Genomic DNA, 27,052 nt, shown 5'->3' with positions numbered 1-27,052 from the left:
CACTTGCTCAGCCTATAGTTGAACTGCTCCTTACTACTGTCCAGGCTTCATGAGCCATGGGAGCAAGGGGTAGGCTGGGGTAGGTGCGACCATGCAGTGCTGTCGAGTGGGAGAGCAGCCTGAGGCAGAAGCCTCCAGCTGGCATGGTATTCCAGGCAGGCCTGAATCGCCATTAGACAAAACTTAAAGAATAGAATTACCTGGAGTCATTCCCATTTTTGTCCAGGCACCCCTGATTGACCTCACCAACACTGGCGAGGAGCACCTATATCTGCCCAGACGCCCCCAACCAACCTAACTGAAGTTGGCCAGGAAAATCCACAGGGCGATGATGACGGTTAGCAGTCATATTGCACCATCTGCCATCCGCAAGGCAAGGCAAGGCAAGGGAATGCTGCTGTATAGCACTGCAGTACTGTGTTTGCCAGCAGCACCCAGGAGACATACAGTGACAGTGAGCTGAGTGGGTTCCATGCTTGCTGTGGTATGTCGTTTTTGCACGAGTAACCCAGGAAAAAGGCGAGAAATGATTTTTTGCCATTGCTTTCATGGAGGGAGGAGGCCTGATGACATGTACCCAGAACCACCCACCCCATCAGGCATTGGGAGCTCAACCCAGAATTCCAATGAGCAGCGGAGACTGCAGAATAGCTACCACACGCAATGCTCTGAAAGTCAACACTAGCCTCGGTACTGTGGACGCACACCACCAATTTATCGCACTTAGTGCGCTTACATACAATTGACTGTATCAAATCAATTTCTAAAAAATCAACTTCTATTAAATCAACCTAATTTTGTAGTGTAGACGTACCCTTGGAGTACATGTTCAGCTAATTATCCACTATAACCCCCAAATCTTTTTCAGAGCCACAGATTCCCAGGACTGAGTCCCCTATCCTATACATATGGACTGCATTCTTTGTTCCTCCATGTATATATTCAGCTATATTAAAATGCGTATTGTTTGCTAGTGCCCATTGTAGCAAGTGATCCACATTGCTCTGTATTGTGACCAATCCTCTTCATTATTTACCACTCCCCCAATTTTTGGCTCATCTGTAAACTTTCAGTCATGATTTTGATCAATAACCTGGAAGAAAACAATGTTGACTAGCATAGGGCAGCAAACAAATCCCTGCAGGACACTCCTAGAAACATACCTGTTCAATCATGATTTCCCCATTTACAGTCATATTTGAAATTTTATCAGTTAGGCAACTTTTAGTATTTAAAGTGTACCATGTTAGCTTTATCGCATTCTAATTTTTTTTTAATCAAAATTTTGTGCGGTACCAAGTCAAATGACTTACAGAAATCTAAGTATTTCATCAACACTATTACCTTTTTCAAACCTGTAATCTCAAAAAAATATCAAGTTAGACAGGATCTATTTTCCATAACCCTAAGCTGATTGGTATTACTTATTACCGTCCTGTAATTCTCTATCAAGTCCGGTATCACCCATTCCATTATCTTGCCGGGGGTTGATGTCAGATTGACCGGCCTATAATTACCAGGGTCATCCTGTTTGCTCTTTTTAAAATACTGATATAAGATAAGCTTTCTTCCAGTCTTCTAGAGCTGCCCTAGTGTTTCAAGGCATTGGAGGAAAAAAATCAATATTAATGGTCCAGCAAGCTCCTCAGCCAGCTCTCAAAACTCTTGGAGTAAAGTTATCTGAACCTGCTGATTTAGAAAATGTCTATCTGTAGTTGCCCGTGTTTAACATCCTCCTGAGATACTAATAGAATGGAAAGAGTGTTGCCATTAATCATGTGACAGGATCACATACTTTTTCCTAAAAACAGAACAGAAATATTACTGATAATTCTAACATTTTCATCTAGTAATAGACCAATAGCATTATTGGGATTTTATTCTTAATATACTTGAATGCCTTATTGTCCCTCCCTCTGATGGCCATAGGTTTCTGTTTGTGTTCCTTTGATTCTTATTTTCTATACATCCTAGCTTTGATTAATATTCATTACTAGCAACTTCTTCTTTCTTACATTTCTTTATAGCTGCTTATACTTCCCTTGTAAACCAGGTCAGTTTAACCAGTACAACCCTCTCGAGTGTGGCTTTTTGGGTATCTAGTCCACATTTGTCCCTGCTGATTTGGCTTGTAACTATTTACAGGTTTGTGAATTTTGGTCCTTTTAAGGTACTGTGGACGTATATATTAAAACATGATCACAAGTGCCTAATCTGCCATTGATTTTTAGTTCTCTGAGGTATTAATTTAGATAGAATAAATGGGCTAAAGGTATGAACATAACCCAGTCACTGTCCAACATTCAACACTGCTAAACAAGATTTAGTGTTTGGTATACAGAGACCCCAGTTTTCTTAGTACCATAGCAAACACACTGTTAAAAATCCTTTTAATCTTTTATTAAAGATACAGAAATGAAAAAACAAAGCTTTTGAAATATAAAGTACTAAATAAGGCTTCAATTCATCAGCCCTTGCTCCCTGTTGCTGAAGAGAGGTTTTAGAAGGACCCCTTGCTTGACAGTCTAACGTGGCAAAAAAAGATATTTGGGGGAAGAGAAAAAGTTGAAATAATCTGGAGCTGTTAAAATCTGATCCTGTTTCATTTTAGGTGGTGTTTGGGGTTCAGGTGAAGGCAGTACAGATGGGGATGCTATTTGGGTCCTTCTCCCTGGCCCTCTCAGGACATCTCAATCACGAAGGCCCAGGGTCCCAGTAGATGTTGGGGGTGGCAGCCATTATTATGAAGATCACTCCATGTAGCCAGTTTTTCTCCCCAAGTCTTTCTTTAAGGACCTGAAAAAGGAGTGATGGGCAGATATGACATTACCCAAGTTACAATCTGGACTGTTGACCACTGTGCCCCTCAGTTCTCTAACCTGGGGTGTCTTTTACACTGCTTCACTGTGAGAGCTGCCGATCCTGGCTTGCTCACACACACCCTCTAGCATATAAATTGTTCTGCTATATAATTCAGATAAGAGTACCACCAACAAATTCTGTAGCCTGATCTATAGATTATGAATAAGAATTCCCATTTATCACTTTTAGAGTAGACAGGTTCTTATCCCAAGATCAGGTCCAGTATTATTAAAATTACACAGTTGGGAACCCCAATGTGCACAGGTGCAAAACTCACAATAGGAACTCTTATTTACAAATAATGGATTAATACATTGTGCGGTCACACACACTAACACAGTAAGGTAGAAAGAGATAATACAGAAAGTACATCTGAACATCCATACTCACATCATCACTTGCAGAACAACCTGAAAATGTTAGCCAACCACCTTGTTCATCTTCACCAGTGGCCATCATTCCAGCCCTCCCTAGGACTACATTTCTCTCCCCTACTGCCCTAGGATGCCACTTTCATAAAGCGTCACTCTTATGTCACCATGTCTAATGCATACTCAGTAGGGATTTCTCCCTCTTCCTTATTTGTATTTCCTTCCCTTACCAATATTAAGGTGTCTTTCTATAGGTTAGTATATTTATGATTTCACCCCATTATCACATATGTCAATTCGTTGCCATGGCCCTCTTGCAGTTAGATGTTCCATTCAAAATCTTCCAGAAGCTGGTGTTAGTTCATGTTTCTATGGTTAGGTGATGTCATTATGGACAAAATTCCCCCTTACATTCAACTTCCAGTTCCTCAAAACTTATGGGTTACCTACGTTTATATGACAAAGTTCGTAGGCCTCAAGCCTCATGCTAACTTCTGAAGCCAATGTTTTAAAGGATACAGACCTATAGGTTCCTTGCCTTACTGCTGAATATAATAAAGCAGAATATAATGCAAAGCAGAGAATACACTAGAGGTAAGCTAGCCCACTGGGCTACAATTCACACTCCCAGACTTGTGCAGCAGATGCACATTTATGAAGACAATACAAGCTCATAGAAAGTCTGTCATTCATTCATAGAAAATGATATGTACAAACCCTGTTATCTCAAATGGAGTTTCCCAAACACTTGAATCCAAACACACCGTACTGCCCAGCTTAAGCAATAAAACAAGTTTATTAACTACAGAAAGATTGTAAGAAATTACAAGTAATGAGGCATAAATTCAGAATTTGTTACAAAGAAATAAAAGATAAAATGCAAATTCTTAACTTAACAAGCTTAGTGAACTCAAAACAAAAGGATCGCTCTTACCTCAAATTCTAGCCACGATCTCTCCCCAGTCCAGCAATGCTTCCTTTGTCTTTCAAGTGTTGTTGATGACATGAATAGAGATGAAGGGAGAGATAATCTGGGGAGTTTGCTCAGTTTCTTATAGCAATTCTCTCCTTTGAGAATCCTCTCCAGCTGGGGATCAGGCTGGAAAATCTATGGGATGGGAACTTCCAGCTGTTTTTGCCAACATGTGCATCTCTCACGCCCTTTTTCCTGCCAAACAATGGGAGCTCAACTAGATGCTAGTCCGTCTGATTTTTGTTGACACTTGGCTGAGGCATCAGTTTGCCTTTTGTCTGAGGAACTGGTTTGTGCCTGCTTTTTTAAATTTGGAATATATCTCAGCAATGTAAAAGTCTACTACATGCACTGTTGCCACACATTTTACCAGGACAATAATGATCAGCACATTATGAGTTTTTAAATGATCCCTCACAAAGCATGGATTTTGTACAAAATCAGTTATAGTTTTGTAAAAAGGGTGAACATAGGGATACAGACTCTCACAGTAGAATAGCCCGTACCTCATCATTTTGTTCACCAACTATGCCTGATTTCCACACACCAATTTTGGTTCATCGATTTCTTGTTCCATGCTTACCAAGCATGATTTTAACAGTCCTGAGGACTTTTTGCTTGGACTAATTCAATCTGTCTTCTTTTTTTACCTTTTCCCATCAATGTTTGTAGTTTTAGGTTACTATAAGGCCCTAATTGTAAATTCATAAGCTAGATTTGTAGGCACAGTTTTGACAATAGTGATCAATTCCTTTTACCTGTCAAGATGGGTTCTAATATAGAATTCCCCAGGTTGGAAGCAACACACTGACTTAGGAAATTGTCAGCTATAATAGGAAATTCTGATGGTTTAGTACTGGCCGCATGAGATCTCCAGCATGTCAAATTGAAGTGCCCCACGATCACAGCTCCTTCCCCCCCCACCACAGACCCATTATAGCTAAGTGCTTAAGGTGATTAATAAAGAGCCTGACACTTCAGCTTCACAGTCTTAAAACTAACAAGCTCTAAGACTTTGCAGAGTTCCAGGGAGCTGCTGTAAAATAATAATTTAGACAAAAAAGAATCCTCGAAGAAGGTTTAGCGAAAGGGCTGTGATTTAATTACTGACACCACCAACAGGGAACTGCAACTGTGGTGAGTGGCAGATTGAACTGATCACAGTATGCCGTGCATGGAAAATTGTTCTTCTAAGCCATCTCTTACTGAAGGAGGAGGAAAAATCATGAAGGAGAAACATGAAGCTGCCTTGTGTTCTGGAGCCAGAGGAGAGATGACATTGGCAGAATGCTTGTGTAATTAAACATACATTTGGTGTGGTCACGCCTGAGGTGGATTTAAGGTGGCTGGAACCCACTCTGGATAGGGGCATGAGTGAGACAAATGTAAAAAATGAGTGGTAGGAGAGGAAGGGAGAGTGGAGGGAGGAAAAAGGAATAATGCTTCAGGGCTAGATTCTGCCACCCTACACCGAGTAATACCTTACTCCAGAAGTATTTGTTGGTTTCAGGGCACTTCTTGCATGGTTAGGGCACTACTCAGCATGAGTAAGGACAGCAAAAGCTGAGCCCACCTAATGGTTGTAAAGAGCTTTGAGATCCTTAGCCAAAGGGTGTTCTCTAAGTGTAAAGAATAAAAATCAGCTCACCTGAATCTGAACTCTCAACAAGCTTGCTCTGATGGAAACCCATTGGCCTGTGTCTGTTGTGGGCATTTGCACCTGTGAAAAACTGGTATAAAACACAGCTGTTTTGGTCTGGCTGCTTGTTACACTTGCTATGCAGCCACTTACTCCTGTGCAAAATGGATGCAAAAGTCTGATGAACTGGACCCCACTGACTAATGCCCTCTCTGTACTTTTGCACCAGCACAACTGAGATTAGACTCTGGGCTAAGGTACTTGGAGTTTGGTAGAGTACAGACTAGAGGCATTTCCCTCTCAACACTTAATTGGGTTATTAACTTTGTTTCCCAACCAGAACAGCTGGAACACTACAGAAAATTCCAAGGATCACTTGGAGTTTTACTTCAAATACACATTTTAGAAGTGAGCTATTACAGCAATATTTGAGTAACAACCTAACAGTGGGCCAGATTCCACAACTCACATGGAGCAGTACTTTTCTCAGACAGTAATCCTAGTGAACTCAGTTGATTTCAGTGGGACTATCATGGAGTAAGGCGCTTCACAGCCTGAGTAAGGGTAGCAGAAACTAGCTCTGTATTGGTAGAACGAAGTGTTACCAGTTCAGTCTGGTGTTCCCAAAGCCATATTTGTCATATTTTTTATTTCGTGGCAAATGCTCTATGGCCATGCATAGCCAAAACATAGTGGAAGTGTCTCATCTTCACTGCATAGGACAGACAGGCAATGGACACCTGGAACAAGGGGACCGCACACTTGTGGGCTATGCTGGCCTTCCCTAATGCAGGAAGCAGGGGGAGTGGGTATGATGCCTTAAACTAAAAGACAGGAGAAGAAAGAGGCCATGTCTAATTCTCCACTCCCACACTACTCATGATCTGTAAGAACAGCCATAGCCTGGCTGCACACTAATTACAGCAGGCTGTAGATTCCATCCCACTTTTTGAATCAATGTTTCTAGTCTCTTTACTTGACCTGTGCATGATTTCCCATTTGTCCGGCCAAGAGTTAATCATTTCACACTTCAGTTCAGTGTCAGAGGACAGTACCTGTTCTATGATTTATAGAGGGAGAGGATTGTATAAGAACGTTCTGGTCTCAGACTTTGTAGGAGACAGATAGCTGCATCCCAAAATGTGGCAGATGACGCTGTGCTCAGTTTATGGGGTGATAGTGTGAACTCCTTTACATTTCTAGGTATCTGACCTAGCGGGGAGCGAGGGACAGATTTTTAAAGGTATATGGGCACCTGAGGATGCCAATAGGTGCCTAGTGGGATTTTCAAAAGTGACTGGGTACCTAGCTTCTATTGATGTCAATGTGAGTCAGGCACTTAGATGCCAAAGTGGGATTGTCAAAAGCATCTATCTGCATCTTCAGATGCCTGAGGTCCTTTTAAAATCTGGTCCAGAGTGTCTATCAAATCCACAATTTCCATTTGCCCTAGTGTGGAAGAGGACATCCAAAATCAGATACTTCAGAAATGAAGCTTTTGTTATTACTCTAAAGTCAGTACATCCCTTAAAACTAGACCAGAAGGGTTAGGTAAGCTCAGAAGGGACATTCACTAAGGGATTGCTTCGTGGAGAATGCAGCAGAAAGCAAACCTGGCTTTCTATCTGTTTATCTTATTACACTATCCATTCTCTTGGTGTCTGACACTTGCCAAGGACACCCAGTGTTATGGGGCACCACTCCACCTGCCTGAGCATGGGGAAATCTTGTGTGCATCTGCTGTGGATCAGTTCCCTGAAACCACCAGCCTGTGGTAACACAATCACTGTTGTCTAAGCCTCTGTAGGACTCACTCTCTCTCAGTGAACATCATCAATAGGCACACACCAACCCCCGATTCCTGAGTGTTCCCTGTAGCATCTAGCCCCTTATCCACTGAACACTCAATTACCAGGCCTGCTGCTTCCAAAGGAACAATATACCACAGGTTACTACTCCTTTAGAAAACATCTCTGCCGAAAACTCAGCACTTCAATGTAGTTATAGTGAAAACAAAAAAATAAAATTAACAAAGAACAGATTCAAATTATAGCGAATAAAAATATTGGAAATAAGTGGTTATATATAGACCATAGCAGGCTTTTTAGATATGGAGCTAAAATAACCGGTGTGACACAGGCTTTTATTAAAGACTTTGTATGCATATATCAGACCCAGAGGATTCCTGTAACCCTTATGAACCCTTTTTGCCCAGTGCCAGTTGCTAGCAAAAGATTGCTGAGTTAGTGTCCTTGTGGTACCAGATGATATAAAACGGTGTCTCTCAACCTTTCCAAATTACTGTACCCCTTTCAGGAGTCTGATTTATCTTGCATACCCTCAAGTTTCACCTCACTTGGAAAGTGCTTGCTTACAAATCAGACAAAAACACAAAGAAGTGTCACAGCAGACTATTACTGACAAACTACTTACCTTTCATTTTTACCACATAATTATAAAATAAATCAACTGGAATATAAATATTGTGCTTACATTTCAGTGTCTAGTATATAGAGCACTATAAACAAGTTGAATGAAATTTTAGTTTGTACTCATTTTGCTAGCATTTTTTATGTAGCCTGCTGTAAAACTAGGTAAGTAGCTAGATGAGTTGATGTACCCCCTGAAAGACCTCTGCATCCCCTGGCTGATATCCACTGATGTAAAGGACACCAGACAAGAAACCTCAGTCTTATGAGCTGAATTCAGCTAGTTCTAATACCTTGTGGTTTGAGTTGGACTGATTCAGTGAGCCCCACAAAGGGTAATTGGAAACAGGAGTGGGAAACCAGCCTATAGGAAAGGGTGGGAGGACTAACACCCCACATCTTGCTGGATAAACAGATACTAGTCTTGGGTTATGTGCAAATACAGTGTAATAGACAGATATAGGGGACATCCACCCCTCATATAGAGGTGAACAAGGGAATCAGATTGCAGCACTTCACAGTATGAGGCTCTGGCCCACTAAGTGACATTTTAATCTCTTGTTTAATGATTTTTCTATTGTTTTCCCTAATGAGTTTGCTTTTATTTAAGGGGCCCCAAATTTGGAGTTATTGACTGTTGTGTTTGTGGCTTTTCACTCTTGGGCACCATAGAAGAGGCTGAGAGGTAAAAATCTTAAACACCACAGGTATGGCACCTCCTCCAGGTCATTCTGGGGGAACAGCTCACATGGTCAACCTCCCTTCCTATAATAGCACACTGTCTCTCCACCTCTCTCAGTAGTTTGCAGCGCCTCTCTGGCAACACAAGCTGCTACTGCCACCACTTCCTTGTGACTTGGACCTCCAGCCAGGTCATACTACATATTTTCCCCTTCTAGAGTATCCAAATTTTCCTTCAGCAGTCTTCCCATTCACTGCCTTGCAGTGCCACTCCTTCAGTGGCTGGTAAGGGAACCCAGGACCATCCTCTACTCCAGGTTCTGGTTCACGGACCCTCTTACCAGCAGTCAAGGTCTGTTCCCTTCTAGACCTTGCTACCTTTCTCCTACCTTCCTGGCTTCCCCACCTCTGAGTTTGCCACTCAGAACATACCACCTTTCTTTCAAGGACTGACTACAGACTTTCCCTAAAGCCCCTTCTGTTGCCAATTTCCTGTCTTTATAGTCCCTGCCCAGCTCCTTCTGCCGCAGCTGGGCTTCCTCATTCAGTTGAGGGATTGCTTTGCTTAGCCACTTGGTTCCTCTCAGCTGTGGCCTGTTGGGTTAATTAGCCCCCTTCTTAGCCTTCATTAACCCTTTCAGGGCAAGTATCGGGCAAACACCCTATTGCACCATGTCAAAACTGAGACGCAAAAGGGTCTCTTCCATAAGAAATGCTGTGGCCATGCTGACTGTGCCCAGGCTGAGAACTTTGAAGGTGGTAGGATTCATATGAAACAAAAAGGTTACAGGCTAGAGCCTTACTTACTGTAAACTGGTTGTATTCACTTCAGTGGAGTTACGCTGACTTTCATCAGCTGGGACTCTGGCTCTGCATTCATTCATCATTCATATTTCTGTCCATTTTTCAAACTATCTGCTACGTCTATAATTGGATTTTTTTTTTTTTTTTTTACAGTGACATGGTCACAGAGGGAATATACAGCTCCAGCAAATAATTGTGGTTCTGGCCTTTTAGCTTCAGATCTTTTTCACAGAAACAGGTTGAGGTTTTTTTTGTTTCGTTTTTGTATAAGAAATTGGAGATAAGGCTCTAGTAAAATATTATGTCACGTAGGCCCAGCTGGGTGTATTTACTTCCGCTGAATCTGAACCTTCATGTATCTGTATTTGTGCTGTTCAGATTTGGACATATAACTAGAAGGCACATTTACTAGAGATACCCCTGCTAAAGAGAGCCACTTGGTACCAGGGGACAAATGACATAAAAGAAAAGTAATTCAGTCCAACACCAGATTAATTCCCTGTAACTAAAACTGATTGTTCACATAAATCTCACCCTGCTTTTAAACTAGGACATAACCTCAGCGTAATTGATATTTCGTGCTTGAAGTAAGGACAAAGAAAGCAATTTGGCACACATAAGGATCCTCTAAGTTTTTCATAATGAAATTTTTTTGTTTTAGTAAATGAGCTCTTTTTTTTTTAAAACTTTTGACCTGGTCAATCATATCTCTGTCCTTCCCCCCGCACACCCTTAAGTTTTGGTGCCAGTAGCTGTAATGTATCAGGAATTCTCTCTTGCAGACAGGTGCCAGGCTAAGCTGAATTTCATTTCTTTATCTCCCCAAATGCAGGAAATTGCATCGCTATTTCAAAGCATGCAGAGGTAGGACTCCCCCCAGTTTCTGTGACACATTAGTGCAGATTCTCCTTGCCAATTTCAAATGGAGGCATGTACAGAAAGAGGCTTGAGAGCAGCACGAAGGTACCCGTATGTGGGAGCCAACATCATATAGTTCTGTGAGGTGGGCTGTGACCCTGCTTTTGAACATGAACTCCTTTCAGTTCCATCCTTCTTATGGCCCTCTCGGCCCTCAGACACAAGGCCAGCTCCAGGTGCTCTTAAGCGGCAATTTGGCACCAGGTCCCTTGGTTCCTCTTGGAGGGAAGGACCTGCTGCTGAAGTGCTGCCAAAGAAGAAAGCTTGGGGTGGCAAAAGCCCTGGAGCCAGCCTTGCTCAGAAACATGGGAATGAAAGCAGCATAAAACCGCACATAGATAATTACCATTCTCTTTCCCTTACTGTGGTGTGTCATCACAAGATGATCACCACTTAAGATCAAGACTTGTGACTGGTGAGCTCCTCTACTCCTGTTTTGATCTTTAACCACTGCCCACAGTGGTGGTCTCTTAAGGCTGGAGTTGAGGCACCTAGGTTGGGAGGGGAAGCTTACTCTGCCACTGGATCTCAGCTGGAAGTACATCAGCATTAAACCATACAATGTAGTGCAGCACTAGGACCTGGTTTGGATTTCAGTCCCTAGGATTGTCAATGGAGAGCTCTCACAAATACTACAATTATTAAAAATCCTGAACTATCTATGAGAGAGGGAGAGGTTCATGTTGAGGTTTGAAATGTGGTTGCACTACACGTTTAGCATCTACTTAACATGCTTTATGATACACATTGACTCTTCTTTCTACAATTTATGGGCATAGTATTTCTAACAGGAGAATCACATTGATTTCAAGGGTGCTTTGCACAGTATTATAACTATTCCATTGATAGTGAAGTCAAAGCTCCAATGGCCTTTTATGTCAACAAAAGGGCTACAATACAATTTGTGAATTGAAATGGTTCCAGAAAAGCTGCCAACACAATGCACAAGACAGAAGAAAGGGTTGTTTTTTTTAATAAAGAAGAAAAATATAACTATATCTGAATGTAACTCTGTCGTAGCTTCCTACTCAGATTTGAACCTTAGCGTTCATAAACTGAGAAGCTAGCATGAACCCTCTAAGCTTAATTACCAGCTTAGATCTGATATTGCTGCCACCAGTCAAGTGATTCCAGGGCTTGGCTCCCTCTGGTCTCCCAAAACCTTCTCTGGGGGACCCCAAGACTCAGAAGCCCTGAGTCTTACCACAAAGGGAAATAACCCCCCTCCCCTTGTCTTCTCTTTACTTCCTCCCCAGGCTTCCCCTCCTTGGGTTATCCTGGAAGATTACTGTACTTAAACTCCTTGAATTACAAAACAGAGAGGGCAATTTACCTTCCCCCCTCCTTCTTCCCCTGAGGCTGCACAGATTCACCCTCCGTAAATCTAACACAAAGAGAATTTCCCTTCCCTTCGTTCCTTAGCCTACCCAGAGAAAACTCAAACAGGTCTTAAAAAGAAAGCTTTATATAAAAAGAAAGGAAAAACACATAAACATAGTCTCTGTATTAGGTTGACAATACAGGGTCATTCTTAAAGAAAAATGAATAACAGCCTTATTCAAAAAGATATCCAATTTAAAACATTCCAGCAACCACACATGTAAATACAAAAACAAAAAGCCTATTGTTTTTTCTACCATTGTATGTACAACAACTTGGAAACTGAAGATTAGAAGCTTGAAGATAGAAAGATCCCTCTCATAGCCGAGAGACAGACAAAAGACACAGACCCAAACATTCCCTCCCTGATTGGTCCTCTGGTCAGGTGTTTGGTTCCCTTTGTTAACCCTTTACAGGTGAAAGAAACATTAACCCTTAGCTATCTGTTTATGACAAACTCACAGGAAGAAAAGACTTTCATAGGTAAGGCTTATTAGTTTTTCCTCCCACATTAACTTAATGTTTAGGAAAAGTGCCAGAATGGAAGCCCTAGAGTCTGAAGGGATTTATTTACCCGCTGAACATATACGATATGGACAGCTGAAGTCAAGCTGCACTGCTCCACCCATGTGTCTCAGTCCTGACCTGCATGAAACCCCACAAAGCATGAGAAAGTAGTGTAGTGTCCATGCAGACTTGGTCCTCTCAGGACTATCAGCAAGAGTGTGAATTGTGATGGTTGTTTTTGTCATGCCAACTCCCATGCACTGGCAATGGATGTGGGACTTCCAGATTCATAACACACAGCCAGTCAGATGGGAACAACCTGTGGCCACTACTGGCCCAGGGTGGATTTACCTGGTATCCTAGAGGTGAAAGACTGCATGTCTGCTGTTACCAACCCCTGAGACCTCCAGGTCTCCTGCACAACGCTTATTTGTAATTCACCCCCTGGTGTTTCAGTACCCTGACGTGTGTAATATGTAACAACCATCTGCTGTTGAGAGACAACAATAATGCCAGAAGCATGAGAATGACAAAATGATTTATGAAGGAAGTTGCTGTGGCTTTATCTTTAGCTCTAGATCATTTAAGTTGCCCTGGATGTTGTTCTACCATAATATTCTGATGTACAGCCCCCTACCCAATATTCTGTCTTATATAGTACTGTAACATTGTTTCTTGAAAGTCCTATCATGCCTTTGGGGCTTTGATTTCTCAGCCTGAAGCATTCACTCTCCCTTAGTCTTCTGCCAATGCCCTTTCAGGATCGAGGAATGGGAGGATTCTAAAATAGTGATCCCCCCACCCCCTACCTCTTTACTGGCCTATTTTATCATCCTAGTTAATAAAATAATAATAATAATAATTAGTAATGTACTTTGCCTAGCACCCAGCTATGACAGTGATGGGTGTTTATATTAGCGATAGAAACATATTTCTCCTGCTTGGTGTTTGACATTGCATCATTGTGAATATAGAAGAAAGCAATACATGGAGAAAGATGCAGTGTGCTATGACCTCTATCTTCAAAATGCAGAGACCCTAAATTTCACTGATGTCTGTTACACTGGGGCAACTCAGGAGTAACTGAAATTGTTGTCACACCCATAAGTATTTAACATAACACCAGAGCTCCACTGCAAGCTATTACTTTGAATTATCTCTGGCCACTTTAAACCATGGCTGATTCAGCTCCTGCACATTTTTTTCTACTACTGAAGAATGTTGTTATGCTAAATGGCCCTGGAGTGAAAGGAAGGGGGAGACGTGGGCCTAGTTTTTCCAATTACTTAATGTATCTTCAGTATCGATGCCTATCTGTTATTGATCAATACCAGGAAAATCTCAGCCAATTAGAGTAAGACTGAAGGCTGTAGCATGGCTCCCCTTTGCAGGCCTCCATGTAACTAGGAACCTGAAACAAATGACAAGTAGGCTCACAAAAGATGGAAAATGGAAATACAAAGTCTTTTGTGACCTACATGTCCAGCTTTGCAAAGCTGCTTTCACAGCCTCGGGTCAGGAGAGGTCAAATCCCATAAAAGAAGCAAAAAAAGAGAGGAAATCTTTAAAGAACTGAAAGACAGCCTGTGTGGTGAAGGGATAAGATGGGAAATGCGGGGAGAGGAGAGGCGTCATCTCCACAGCTGCTTTAACAACAACAACTAAAAAAGCAGCAGGACCTGACTGTGTCCTTCCCTTCCCTCTGTATAGTCACTACACCCTTGCAAAAGAGGTACAAAGCAGGTGTAAAACTCTCCTGGGCCAGATGCTAAACTGGAGTAAATTAGTTTCAATGGAGATACACCAATTTACACTGGCTAAGGATCTGGCCCTACCATTCTGATTTGGTACCATTTTAAACTCACGTTGCACTTCCTTTGCATAGGTGTAAATAGCCAAACAAGGGGCAAGGCAGACGAAGGTCCCTGTGTTCATAGATACCTCTTGGCCTGAAGGCTCTAAATCCAAAGCAGATTACATACTGGTGCCCACACTGTAGCTAGCTTTGTATGGATGCAAATTCCCACCTTGCATAACCCTACTTGGGCAGGGGGCATGATGCTGGTCTTTGGGCTTCTCTGAGCACAAAGGAGAGGTAATGCTGCTAGTGGTGGAACACATTGCAGAAGAGACAAAGTCATGGCTCTGCCATCCTTCCACACCATAAGGGTAGTGGAGGGGGATACAATACAGCTCCAAGAAGGTGGTGGAGAAGCCAACTGATTGTAGCCAGGGCATTCATCCCACATATGTGCTACACAGGCAGGCGGGCAGGCTGAATGTCTCCAGAAACTGCTGGTGGTGTGATGGGCTTCTGGACCCTTCCCTATCACTTGAAAGAAAGAAACTAACTTTTAACAGTCAATCCTGTCTTAAAATATAAGGGCCAGATTCTGCCACCCTTAGATGTTTGTTGTACCTTAGTTTGTGAGTGGTCCCAAAGCTGCTGGCAGAGTAAAGTACTACTCAACCTAAGTAAAGGACAGCAGAATCTAGCTTTTAGTGATTTGTGGTCCCAGGGATGGATTAGCCATGGAGTGCTTCAATCATTTTAAAGTTGTAAGGAATGTTTCTTTTTCACCACCAAGGATGCTTTTTAAAGTGCAATTTTGTCACTTGACAGCAGAGACCTGGTTTGCAATCAGACGCAGGCAATGTGCACAGGAGTCCAACTAGACTGCTGTTGTTGGAAATGAATTGGCCTATCAGTTTAACTTGTTTTTTAATCAAAAGACCTCAGTGTGCAATTTAGCTGTGTGCAGTGATGTAGGCAAAGGGTGAAGCAAAAGACAAGAGCACTTATCTGTATATATGAAGACTAATTTTAGTACTGAACTGCATCACTGCTATATTACACTTCCAGGTAGCAATGCAAGGACATCAGAGTGAGAGGTAAGTCCTGCCAGGTTCATGTGACTAAGGCCTAAGGTTCAAGGTCTTGTTCTTAGTTAGTTTTCCTGTGTGTTGTGCTAGAATAAGTCTCTCATAAAGACCAGGTTCTCTCATTATCAAATTCAAGTCTTGTGACAGCCATGCTAGGGCCCTTAATTTCTTGTGTTAAACCAACAAATGAGATGACCCAAGTGTAATCTCTAATAGGTATCATGGGTCAGTAATCATTCATTTGTTCTAGTGCTTTTCACATGAAGGTCAGAGATGAGAATTTGTCCTGATAATGACAACAGCGGCAAATTAGTTTTATTCCACAATTAAATCTGGAGGCTTTAGAATTGGTATGGCTGGCCCAAGCCTCAGCTGGTTACACAGTGTCCTACCCCAGTGCCAGCTCATGGAATTTTGTGCCATAGGCAAAATGGCAATAGCTGCCCTTTTCAACCCATAGCCTCTCACAAAACAGTTAAGGGCTAGATTCTGCTTCATATAGTTATACTGAGTTGTGCCTTATTCCACAAGCAGCTCCACTGTATTCAGTGGGACTGTTCAAGGAGTAAGGTACTTCTCAGCCTGAGTAGCGTATCAAAACTATTCCTATAATGTACCTAATTGGTTGTTGGCCAGTTCTCCTCGTTTAGTAGAGCTGTTGCTTGGACATCAGGACTCCTGTGGCTGAAGCTCGGTGTGTCTGGATAGGCCATGTTCCATTCCTGTGACTTTAGAAGCCATGGGCTAAGACAATCTTGCACATGAGAAACAGGAGAGCCTTGGAAGATTTTTATAAGAGACAGAATCTGCTTAACAGGAAACAGGAAGTGTTCTCCCTTTTTCCACAAATGCTAATCCCCAGCAAAATGTGGTCACCCACCCATTAGAGACAGAGATGGATAACATGTGTGTCAGATTTTCCAAAATAGCTCAGCGGGCTGAGTGCCTAACTCCCAGTAAAAGGCAGTGGGAGTTAGGTGCTCAATTCCCTTAGGCTCTTTGGAAAATCTCACCCTTCAAATATAAATGCTCCTTTATAGACCTTTGCGTCTCCCAGAGCATCCTATGTTGTCCATCTGTTTAGATGCTAAACTCCTCTGGATAGAAGCTGTACTTCCTTTGTAAAAGTGGCAAAGGATCCTGTGGCATCTTATAGACTAACAGACGTTTTGGAGCATGAGCTTTCGTGGGTGAATACCCACTTCGTCAGATGCATGCTTCCTTTGTGTGCCTGACATACTGTCGGCTCTTCACAAAAAATTAAGCACGGTAGTAGGAAAATTTCATTTAAACAGAGGGGTTCCAAGACTCCATTATTCTCATAAAACTGAAGCAGCGGATCCTGTACTTTGGTTACTTGCACTGTGCTTTCAGCAAGATAAGTTTATATATCCAAATACAAAAAAACTAACACCTTAGAAACCTAGTGATGTGAAAGGCTCTCAGGATCGGGGTGGGATATGGACAGTGTCTTTCACCTTCGGGTTACCAGCTAAAATCCAGCCTGGGCTCGCAATGATCAAACATTACCACCATTTGAGGACCTATTTATTTTCCTTTGACACATGAAAGATTGCCCACTGCCTGATGTAAGTCACTAGAAATGGGAGAGCAGTAAACCGAACCAAGAGGACGCACCCCATGTTCCAACATGAAATGCCAATTTCCAGTTCCCGGTGGAAAATCCTCACCACAAAAATGCCCTTGTCAGTTGGCACATTTGCTGACAAGGTGGCTCAGGTTCCCCCAGTTTAGGCTTGAGGCAACTTGGCTGGGCAGTGTGGAAAAACCAAACATCATGGCTGTCTGTGCTGTATTTCTGCAGACAGAGCTACTCAGTCTCCAGAGCTGTCAATCTGGTACCTTTCACAATTGTATTGCTTAATGTAAAAGAAAGAATTTTTTTAAACACATAAAACCTCTTAAACTTTCCCTCTATTAATAACCATAATTTGCTTGGTGTAGGTGGAACATTGTCTTCTCTGACTAAATTCAGCCTCCTTTATTCCCCTCTACTTGCACTCCTCTGCCTGGGAACAAGCTGACTTCTGGAAGCTTTATACGCAGAATTCAAAGGAGAGGTGGGAAGAAGAGTAGATTAATATTCTGAATCTAACAAAAATATTTGTGGCTTAAATCACTCCTGTTCCCATGGAAATTCCCTCTTCCCCACTACAAAGGTTTTACTAATGATGCAGCAACATAATTTATAAGGAGTGAGTGAAATTTCCATGAACTCTGGTTTTTTGTTTCTAGAACCTAAAGATATTTATAGGGAGGAGTGTTTTTTCCTCTTAAAATCCTGAATACTTAAACTCAAGTCACGCTCACAGAAGCCAATGAATTAATGATAAATTATGATCAATCTTGTACTATAGAGACTAACTATGGTCAATTTTGTACTATAGACTCAAAACTGACCCCTCGCTAAAAAATGTAAATATGACAAAGAAAAAAAATACCCAAACACAGCTGAATCGGAGGCAATTTCATTATTATTATTTGTGCTTCTACAGCCCTCAACTGAGCATGAGGCCATATTGTGTAAGGTGTTGTACATACACATAGCTAGGGACAGTCTGTTCCCTGAAAAACTTCTAAATAGAGAACCTAGACAAAGGGTGAAGGGAAGAAATATTATCCCTCAATTTACAGATGGGGAATTGAGAAAGACTAACTCACAGAAGGTCCCTGGCAAATCTAGGAATTGACTTCAGCTCTCCTGCATCCCAGATGATGGGTTTAACCATAAGACCAGCCTTTCTTTCACAATTGATATTTATTTTTACAGTGCTCAAAATCATGTTAGCATACTAGGCACTTAGGCCCAGATCTTGAATGGGAGTTGGGTGCTTAAATACCTTTGAGGATCTGGGGCTTAGGGCTTACCCCAGTTCCCATGGACATCATGAAAGTTTTTCTACTGTCACTAGTGGGATTTTGATCAGGCTCTTCTAGAAAATGTTCTCCCCCTACGAGCTGACATTTTACACTTCAAGCACAAGGCAAGGAGTGAGGGCAGCAAAGAAGGAGGGCACTGGGTCAAGCAAAGAAAGGCTTCCAGCAATAAGATCTCTCACACACACTTACTTGGTTTAGTTATCTGATAACTCAGTTAAGATTTTTTTTAAAAAAAAGATAACTATGTTTGATTCACTTCTTATGGAGATTCTGAAAAAGGTGAGTCTTAACATAGGATTTGAATGAAGAGACCAGAATTGAGAGGTTCTTTCCGTGTACAAGAGGTTGGACGGGGGGAAAAAAAAGTGCCGCTTGTTGGACCTGTGAACAAACAGGAAGTTCAGGCTGGAGTCACTCATGGAGTACAGGCAGTTAAGGGGGTCGACATGTAAGATTATGTGCAATTATTTAGGACCCCGAAGGTTTTTCCTCTGTTCTCTTTTTAACAATCTTTAACACCATGGTTTCTGCCCATGTGGGACAAATGGACCAGATTAGCAGACTAATACCTCAGTTTTACCAACTGCTTGTGCACACTCTAACCTATGTTTCTCCAAACCATGGGCCAGATTCACAGCTGTGCTAGAGCTTTGCTTGCTGCAGTTGAGATGATAGTGAGCAGAGATGGTTTTAATCCACTCTTCACTCTCAGATCCCTAGGCTACAGCCCCTGGCATAGACGGAGCAACCTCAAAGCTGGTTACACTGCCCAGGGATCACTAGAGAGCAGTATGCTCCAACTAGGGGACACTGACAGCTAGCCAAGTTCCCTTCACCATGGTTGACTAGGTAGGGAGCTAGTGGCACCACCTCTGCTCCCTCAGGGTTTCCCTCTTGATGGAGGCATCCTCAACTGCCTCCTTTGCACTGGTAGAACAGGACAAAGGGGCTGGAGTAGGGACCAGGTTTTAGCCTTATGACATCAAATTGTGACTGGAGATGGACCTGAACCCTATTTTAAAAAACCCGCAAACACACACCCTCCTCCCTGAAAGTTGGAGAAGTGTAGATTTCAATATGGAATTCACAGCTCAGGCCCCTCTTTATAATGGGCTGAAACAATATTAACACCGAATCTAGAGTGCTCCAGACATTAGAGGATTAGGAATTAAATCCCATTTCAGCTGTGCACTTCATGGCGTGGGCCCAGCTGCTCATGACTGCAGGACAGTTGCAAAACTGGAGTTTGGAGCAACCCATGCTGTGCTGTGGCACATTCAAATCCAGCATGTTTAGGTGATTCAGAAGGGGAACCTAGGACACCAGTTAGAGAAGCCTGACATTCAATAAAATCTCTATCAATGAGGGGGTTTGGAAACCCTGGTTCGGGATTTCTTTTCTCCTAGTAAAAATGAATGTTTTACGTCACAGCCCTGCACTTTCAGGACATGTTCTTGAAAGAGTTTTATATTATTACATTTAAATTACCTTATTGGGAAAGCTGGAAATTGTCTGATTTAAGGAAAGAATTTCTATTGTCTGAGTGGATTTGGTCTAATTATCTCAGCTGACACCAATAAATCTGCTTTCCTCTCAGACATGCTGTTACTGTAGTAACTTGTAAATGAATATTGGATGATGAGTTATTAGAGCCAGTCTGAACTGGTAAGTTTAAAAGCACAGCAGGAAACCAGTTCCTCCTTTTCTTTTCCTTTCCATATTAATGTCTTTCCTGTGTGACTAAACCAGAAAACCATCAGGTCAGATCCAGGGCCCCCCTGAACCCTTCATGTCCCTTTCAAACTGAGCAGATACAGCCCATAACTACTTTATCTCTTTGCTTTCAATTGAAGCCCTAATAGCTTTGCACTTTGTAATAAGATCTGTATGAAATACGGACCAAATAAAGAGTGAAACAAATTGTCTGCTACATCCTAATTTTTGTACTTGGCATTCTTTGCAGTGCAGCCCAAGTCAGAGGCAGCACCACCAAGAAGCAGAGCAGAGGCCATATTGTGACTCTGGAGTTATCAGCTGCTAGTTAAGGACACCAGCAGATTATTTCCCTGCACAATTATTTCCTTGCACTGCTGGTGGGACAGACTAGCTATACATCACCCCTTACCTGGGACAAGATATAAAATCTCAATCGAGTCCAAAGGGAAGAAGAGGATAAATAAAGAATATCTTAATGCATAAATAGCAGCATGACAGCATAAAATAACCTATACTAAAGGTTATATTCACACCACTGTCCTATGCCCAATCCATCATCAGTGTGAAAACACGTGCATAGAATACTCCTAATTTGTGCAGTATGTTGGCTGCAGATTGCACCAACTGTTTCAGGTGAAACCACTATCCAGCTGTGCCTAGGCTGATGTCAACCAGGCTGCCTTGGAACTCCATGGAACATTTCTCCTTTGCTTTCATGCATGTTATGCAATCAGTGATGTCTGTTGCCTTCACTTCTTGCTTTCAAGCTCCTGAATGCACATTCCATCCCCATCTTGCACCTACTGAGTGCATAGCTGAACCTGCATCTCTGCAACATTTATTTAGTCAGTTATGAAAAGGTGTCATTGGCTGAGAGAAAGGGAGGTATGCACAGTCCCCCAGAATTACAGTGGGGATGGAAACAACATCGATGCCCCCTCCAGCCTAGAAGGGAAAGAAGGGGAACCCTCTGCAACTCCACTCTCTCATCTTGGCCTGGGAGGGGGATGGGTGAAGAGTGCCAGGAGCTGCAAGAAGGGCGGAGGTGGGGCTGGAAGAGGTGATGTGGGGACAGAATGGATGGAGAGCTAGGGGACAAGATTGATTTAAGGTTTGGGGAGCAGAATTAATTACTGTGAAGGGGATGGACAGATGTGAGGGTAAGAACACCTGCAGTGGGGGCCAAAAAAAGTCACATTAATAAATTTGGGAAGATTGGCCACACACACACGATGGGCAAGGGGAAGGGAGAAATCAAAAATCAAAAAAGTCTGGCCCAAAACCCCAGAATATAACAGATTCATGGAAATAAAGCAGCGTATGTGGTCTGTAGATTCACAGACTCAGACTATAAGGCCAGAAGGGATCATTGTGGAACCCAGCTTTGGATAGTTTCTGCAACTTTGACTTAAATGTAATTCCAAGCCTCTCCACTTTCAGCTCCTTGAATTCTTCACTCCAGTCAATTTCCTTAACTAATTTCCCAGCCTCCCTTTAAAAAAATTAAGTTTGCTCTTTTGAAATCAAGGATCCTAGTTGCAAACCTATTTTTATTTATCCTTCCATTTGGTTTAAACTGATTTAACTCATGATCACTCAAATGAAGGTTGTCCTGTACACCCAGGTCTTCTATGAGGAGGTCCTCACTAATTACCAATACAAATCTAAAATGCCATCACCTCTTGTTGGTTCAGTGGCTATTTGGTGAAGAAATCTGTCAGCTATCACATTGAAGACGATTTGGGCTGTATCATTATAGTAGCATTTGTCCTCTAATCAATATATAAGAATTAAAATCCCATGATCACACAATTTTCAGTAGTATTTATTTCATTAGAAATATTAACGAAGAAGATTCTATTCACATCCAAATTGGATCTTGGGGTTCTGTAGCAGACCCCAAGCGCTATACCAGTGTAGTCTCTGTTACCATTCTTCCCCAAAGAAGAAATGAAAAGAGATGGAACAGATAAACCAAAACAGATTCATTTCGTTACAGTCTAGTCATTAAAATACAACACTACTCCACCACCTTTACTTTGTCTTGCCTGACCAGCACATATCCTTCAATTCCAGCCATGATTACTATTCCACCATGTTTCCATTATCCCTATATCATCTGGTTTCATTTCCAGGATCAGTAGTTCTAGTTCCTCCATTTTGTTAGAGGCTCCTTGCACTGGTGTACAGACATCTTAGTTGTTTCCAATTGGCCTCTAGGGATAGTCATTTTCTACCAGTATCATCTCGCTGACTTATTGATCTTGGCACTATCTTTCCTTTTGTTGTCTGTTCTCCTACCTTATGTTGTTCCTGTCTCCATTGCTGTATCCTCTTTCACTGGATTTTCCTCCGGCTCAATATTGGAAACAGGCATGGAGATTACATCAGAATCTCCTAACAGTCTCCCCCCAATTCTTAGTTTAAAGCTCTTTTAATCTTTGTGCCAACTTGTATCCCAGAAATCTTTCCCTCCCCTCTCAGATGGAGTGTGCCTCATGAGAATAGTGCTCTAGCCACTGGGAGGCATTTACGGGAAACATCCCGAAGATCTCCCTATAGCACCATTGCCTGAGTCCTCTGTTGATCATCATCTTTTATATGAAAAAAACCCACCTTCATGAATTTTTGGAGCTGGCAATACTGCAGCCCTATGTACATACCCATGAACCTTCCACAGTGATCTGTGTGATTTGTGCATTGGCCTGTGAAACCCAGGGTTGTGAGTTTAATCCTTGAGGGGGTCATTTAGGGAACTGGGGTAAAAATCTGTCTGCGGCTTGGTCTTGCTTTGGGCAGGGGGTTGGACTAGATGACCTCCTGAGGTCCCTTCCAACCCTGTGATACTGTGAAGGCATGCCTGATCACTGAATGGTGCCCTTTTCTGTTAGTGTAAGTGCATGGGTTCCATCAGTGCCTCCTTTAGGTCAGGAACCTCAGCTATTTACATCCCTTTGATATCTGACAATGGCCACCTTGATCACATTCCTGCAAAACAAAATGCAAATTTTCCACAGTGGGTCCTGTTTTGCTACAGCCACAAATTGGTACCCAGCTGATCTATTGCTATCTGGGGCAACCAAATTCTACAGGGGTGATCATCTTTCTTAATTTTCATTAGTTGTCTACATTCAGGAGTGGCGCCAGGGTTTTTGGCGCCCTAGGCGCAGGGCTGGCTCTAGACATTTCTCCGCTCGCTGGTCCTGTGGCTCCAGTGGACCTGCAGGAGGTCCACCGGAGCAGCCTGCTGCCCTCCCAAATCCTGGTGCCCTAGGCGACCGCCTAGGTCGCCTAAATGGAAGCGCCGGCCCTGTCTACATTTAGGGGAGCTCCTCCTTGTGGTCTGGCACTGCAGTATCAGGGCTAGCTCACCACAGAGGCACAGAATAGTCTCTTTCCATATCCTGATGTCACACAGTCACTGCAGCTCATCCGAGGTCTTAAGAACGACTCAGTCACACCTGCCTGTGGTTGTAGTGCACACCCAAAAGCCACACTTTGCCCACTGAAGATCAACTGCCAGTACAGCACAGAGCTGTCTACTCAGGCAGTGGTAAGTGCATGAACATTGCTTCATCATGAATCAGACGGGTGCTGACAGAAAATCCTTCATCTGCATTCCCACTGCCTCACAAATGCTTTTCAAAAGCTCCAGCAGACATCTTTCTTGCTGAGGAGGGACAGAGCAGAACATTCACTCTGGCGTCCATTTTGAGAAAAGGATGATGAAATCATAAAAGTAATCAGGAGACTTAAACTCCCATCGTTCCTCAGTGAAAATCATATAAGTCTTCCACCACAGCTCCCCAAAGCTCCCAGAAAACATGCTGAAATTTCCCAGAAGTCTCCACTTCAGCAAAGTGGGACAAGAACTGAGGGATAGATACCTGGAAGGGAATATGGTACAGTGTTAGCATGGACACAGAACAAAACTGCTGCCAACCTGCATCAAAAACAGCATGAGTAGTTTGGGCGCACAGTACTGTTGGGGCATACCTCTGTGATACCCTACTGGTTCAGTTACTAATGGTGCAAAACTCTAGCACCGACAAGGCTTAAAACAGCAATTTCTCTCCATATACAGTGGTGCCTCATTAGAAACATTAACACATTCCAGCAGCACAGTGCCACCGTCTCATGCCTGATTATGTTGCAAACTGAGATGAGCAAAATGAGCTTGAAATTGTCCTCTCAGCACCATTTGATAGTGGAGAAAATAACTCCTTCCACTACCAACCCCCTGACTAATATACAGTACTTAAGATAGTCTGCTGATGCATTCATAAATTAATAGGATTTCATGTAATTAAAATTTTAAATAAATCTCTATCACGGGCTCTGGTTTTGGATTTCTTAATTTCAGCTATGGAAATTTGGCTTTTGACATTGTGGGTTCCCCCTCCCCACCCTTTTCTTTCATCCATCAGATTTATAAAATCTCATTAGCATACTAAAAAGAACAGAAAAGAAATTAAATGAAGCCCAGAATTAAAAGGATCACTAGTTTCTTTATGTTAACTTTAGAGCTTTACTCCCTACATGGAAGGTATAAATAACATGTGGGTGTAGAACAGTGGGTGGCAAAGCTTTTATGAGTCAAATGGGAGCTAAGAATTAGAGAACTAGTGGAGATAGTTTCTGTGTAGCTGGGGAAATAGGGTGGGGCCCATATAAGCAGAGAAAAGGAGGATGTCAGGAAGAACAGTCTGTGAAATGTGCTACTTATCCTATGGCACAAGTTAATAGATCAGGTATATTAGATAATAGATAAGGAACATTTATACAATTTTTGATAGAAAAATCACAACCTCTCTATAGAGGATGTGGAGCTCTGTCCCTTAAGCAGCCTGCATCAGCTAAGGAAAGAAGGTTCATTTGGGGCCTTCTAGCCCCTCCCACGCGCGCACACACACCAGGGGCTTCCTGGGCAGCAGGCTTTGTTCCTTTGCTTAGGGCTGTCAACTTTCTGATTGCAGAAAACCGAACATCCCTGCCCCACCCTCTGCCCAGCCCCTTTATGGAGGCCCTGCCTCCATCCACCCCTTCTCCAAGGCCCCACCCCTGCTCACTCCATCCACTCTCCCTCCCTTGCTCACTCTCCCCCACCCTTGCTCGTTTTTACCCAGTTGAGCAAGGGGTTGGGTGTGGGAGGGGGTGAGGGCTTCAGAGTGGGGCAAGAAATGAGAGGTTCGGAGTGTGGAAGGGGGCTCTTGACTGGGGCAGGGTGATAGGGTGTGGGAGGCTGTGTGGGCTGTGGGTGCAGGCTTTGGGGTGAGGCCAGAAGTGACAGGTTCAGGGTACAGGTGGGCTCCGGGTTGCAGCAGGGGTTGAGGTGTAGGAGGACGTGAGGACTCTGTCTGGGGTTGCGGGCTCTGGTGTGGGGCTGGGGATGAGGGGGCTGGGGTGTGGGCTCTGGGAAGGAGTTTAGGTGTGAGAGGGGGCCTGGGGCTGGGGTGCAGGCTCCAGGCAGTGCTTACCTCAGGCGGCTCATGGAAGGGCCACACATTGAACAACAACAAGAATTAAGTAAGCACCATCCAATCTGTGCAGTGAATGAAGTGGGGGTCCTCTGGAAAAATGTGATCATGCAACTGAAGACTGTTATCTCATATTACATACACACATGGAGTTCAAATAAAGGTTGCATGGGGAATGATCGGCTTCAGGCGATACCGAGGCACAATTGGAATTATCTTCATGGCACGACAGATTCAGGAGAAGTTCAGAGAGCAACACCAGGAACTGTTCATGGCATTCATTGATCTAACCAAGGCCTTTGACTGTATCAATTGTGATGCCCTATGGAAAGTGCTGTGTAGGTTTGGCTGTCCCCAGAAATTCATTTCTATCAGACTATTCTATGATGGGATGACTGCCACCATTTTGTGCAACAGCTCAGAGACCAAACCATTTGTCATTTGCACTGGTGCCAAGCAGGGCTGTGTCATTGCGCCAGCCCTCTCCATTTACCTTGCTGTGATCCTGATTCACATCCGTGACTACTTTCCTGATGGAATCAGGATTGAGTATCATATGGATGGTCAACTCCTCAGTCGCCGACATCTCCAAACAAAATCTAAGATCACAAGAATTGGTATCACTGATTCAGAATTTGGATGACCGCGTCATTCTTGCACACACAGAGGCCAACCTGCTAAGTACACTAAACCTTTTTGCAGATGCCTATCACAGCCTGGGCCTGTTTCTCTCAACATCGTGAAAATCAAGGTACTCTACCAGCCCTCACCTGCACAAACTATTCTTTGTACTACACAAATCACCATCAGTGGAGAACCTCTGCAAAATGTGGACCATTTTCCATACCTTGATAGCCACCTCTCCCAAACAGCCAGCACTGACACAGAAATTGAAGATAGGATCCTCTGTGCCAGCACATCCTTTGGAAAACTACTGAAATGAGTCTTCAGTGACAGGGATTTCCAAACAGGCACCAAAATTTTGGTTTACAGTTCAGTTGTCATCCCCTCTCTGTGCAAGATCTGTGTAAACTATAGAAGACATCTCAAGTGGCTGGAGTGGTTCCAGTGCTGCCTCGGGAGGATTCTTAGGATCAACTGGAAAGACCGACACTCTAACATTAGTATTCTCTCTGCAGTCAATATCAGCAGTATAGAAGGGCAGGTCATGAAACACCAAAGCCGCTGTGCTGGCCACTGCGTACATAGGCCTGACACTCTTATCTCAGTTAAGTCAGGGAAGAATAATGGCACACTGTGGGGCCATGTGAGTACCCATAGCATTGCCGCTGACTTGAAGGTATAAATCATCCCCTCACCCGCAACTATTTCATATTTGGGGATGATTTATACCTTCAAGTCAGCAGCAATGCTATGGGTACTCACATGGCCCCACAGTATGCCAACATTTTTATGGCTGACTTAGAACAACGCTTCAACTCTCCCTCCTCTGCTTGTGCTAGATTGATGACAACATCATCTGGGCCCATGGGAAGGAGGCCCTTGAGGAA

At 43.0% G+C, this 27,052-nt stretch overlaps 1 protein-coding gene and 1 long non-coding RNA gene across 2 annotated transcripts in view; one reads left to right on the top strand and one right to left on the bottom strand.

Annotated features, from left to right (window-relative positions):
• SIAH3 (siah E3 ubiquitin protein ligase family member 3) overlaps positions 1-27,052 on the top strand; it is a 72,465-nt gene that overhangs the window by 33,220 nt on the left and 12,193 nt on the right. The gene's annotated exons all lie outside the window — the stretch shown is intronic.
• LOC142046101 (uncharacterized) lies at positions 2,582-26,496 on the bottom strand. Its single transcript, XR_012655024.1, has 3 exons — positions 26,389-26,496; positions 26,035-26,140; positions 2,582-2,796 (listed from the first exon to the last, which is right to left on the bottom strand). It is a non-coding gene; the product is annotated as an uncharacterized LOC142046101 (long non-coding RNA).

This window comes from Chelonoidis abingdonii, chromosome 1 (assembly GCF_003597395.2).
Source record: "Chelonoidis abingdonii isolate Lonesome George chromosome 1, CheloAbing_2.0, whole genome shotgun sequence".
In the NCBI taxonomy this organism is placed as follows: domain Eukaryota; kingdom Metazoa; phylum Chordata; order Testudines; family Testudinidae; genus Chelonoidis; species Chelonoidis abingdonii.
Note: the sequence above shows the minus strand (reverse complement) of the source record. Positions and strands in the feature narration are given on the sequence as shown.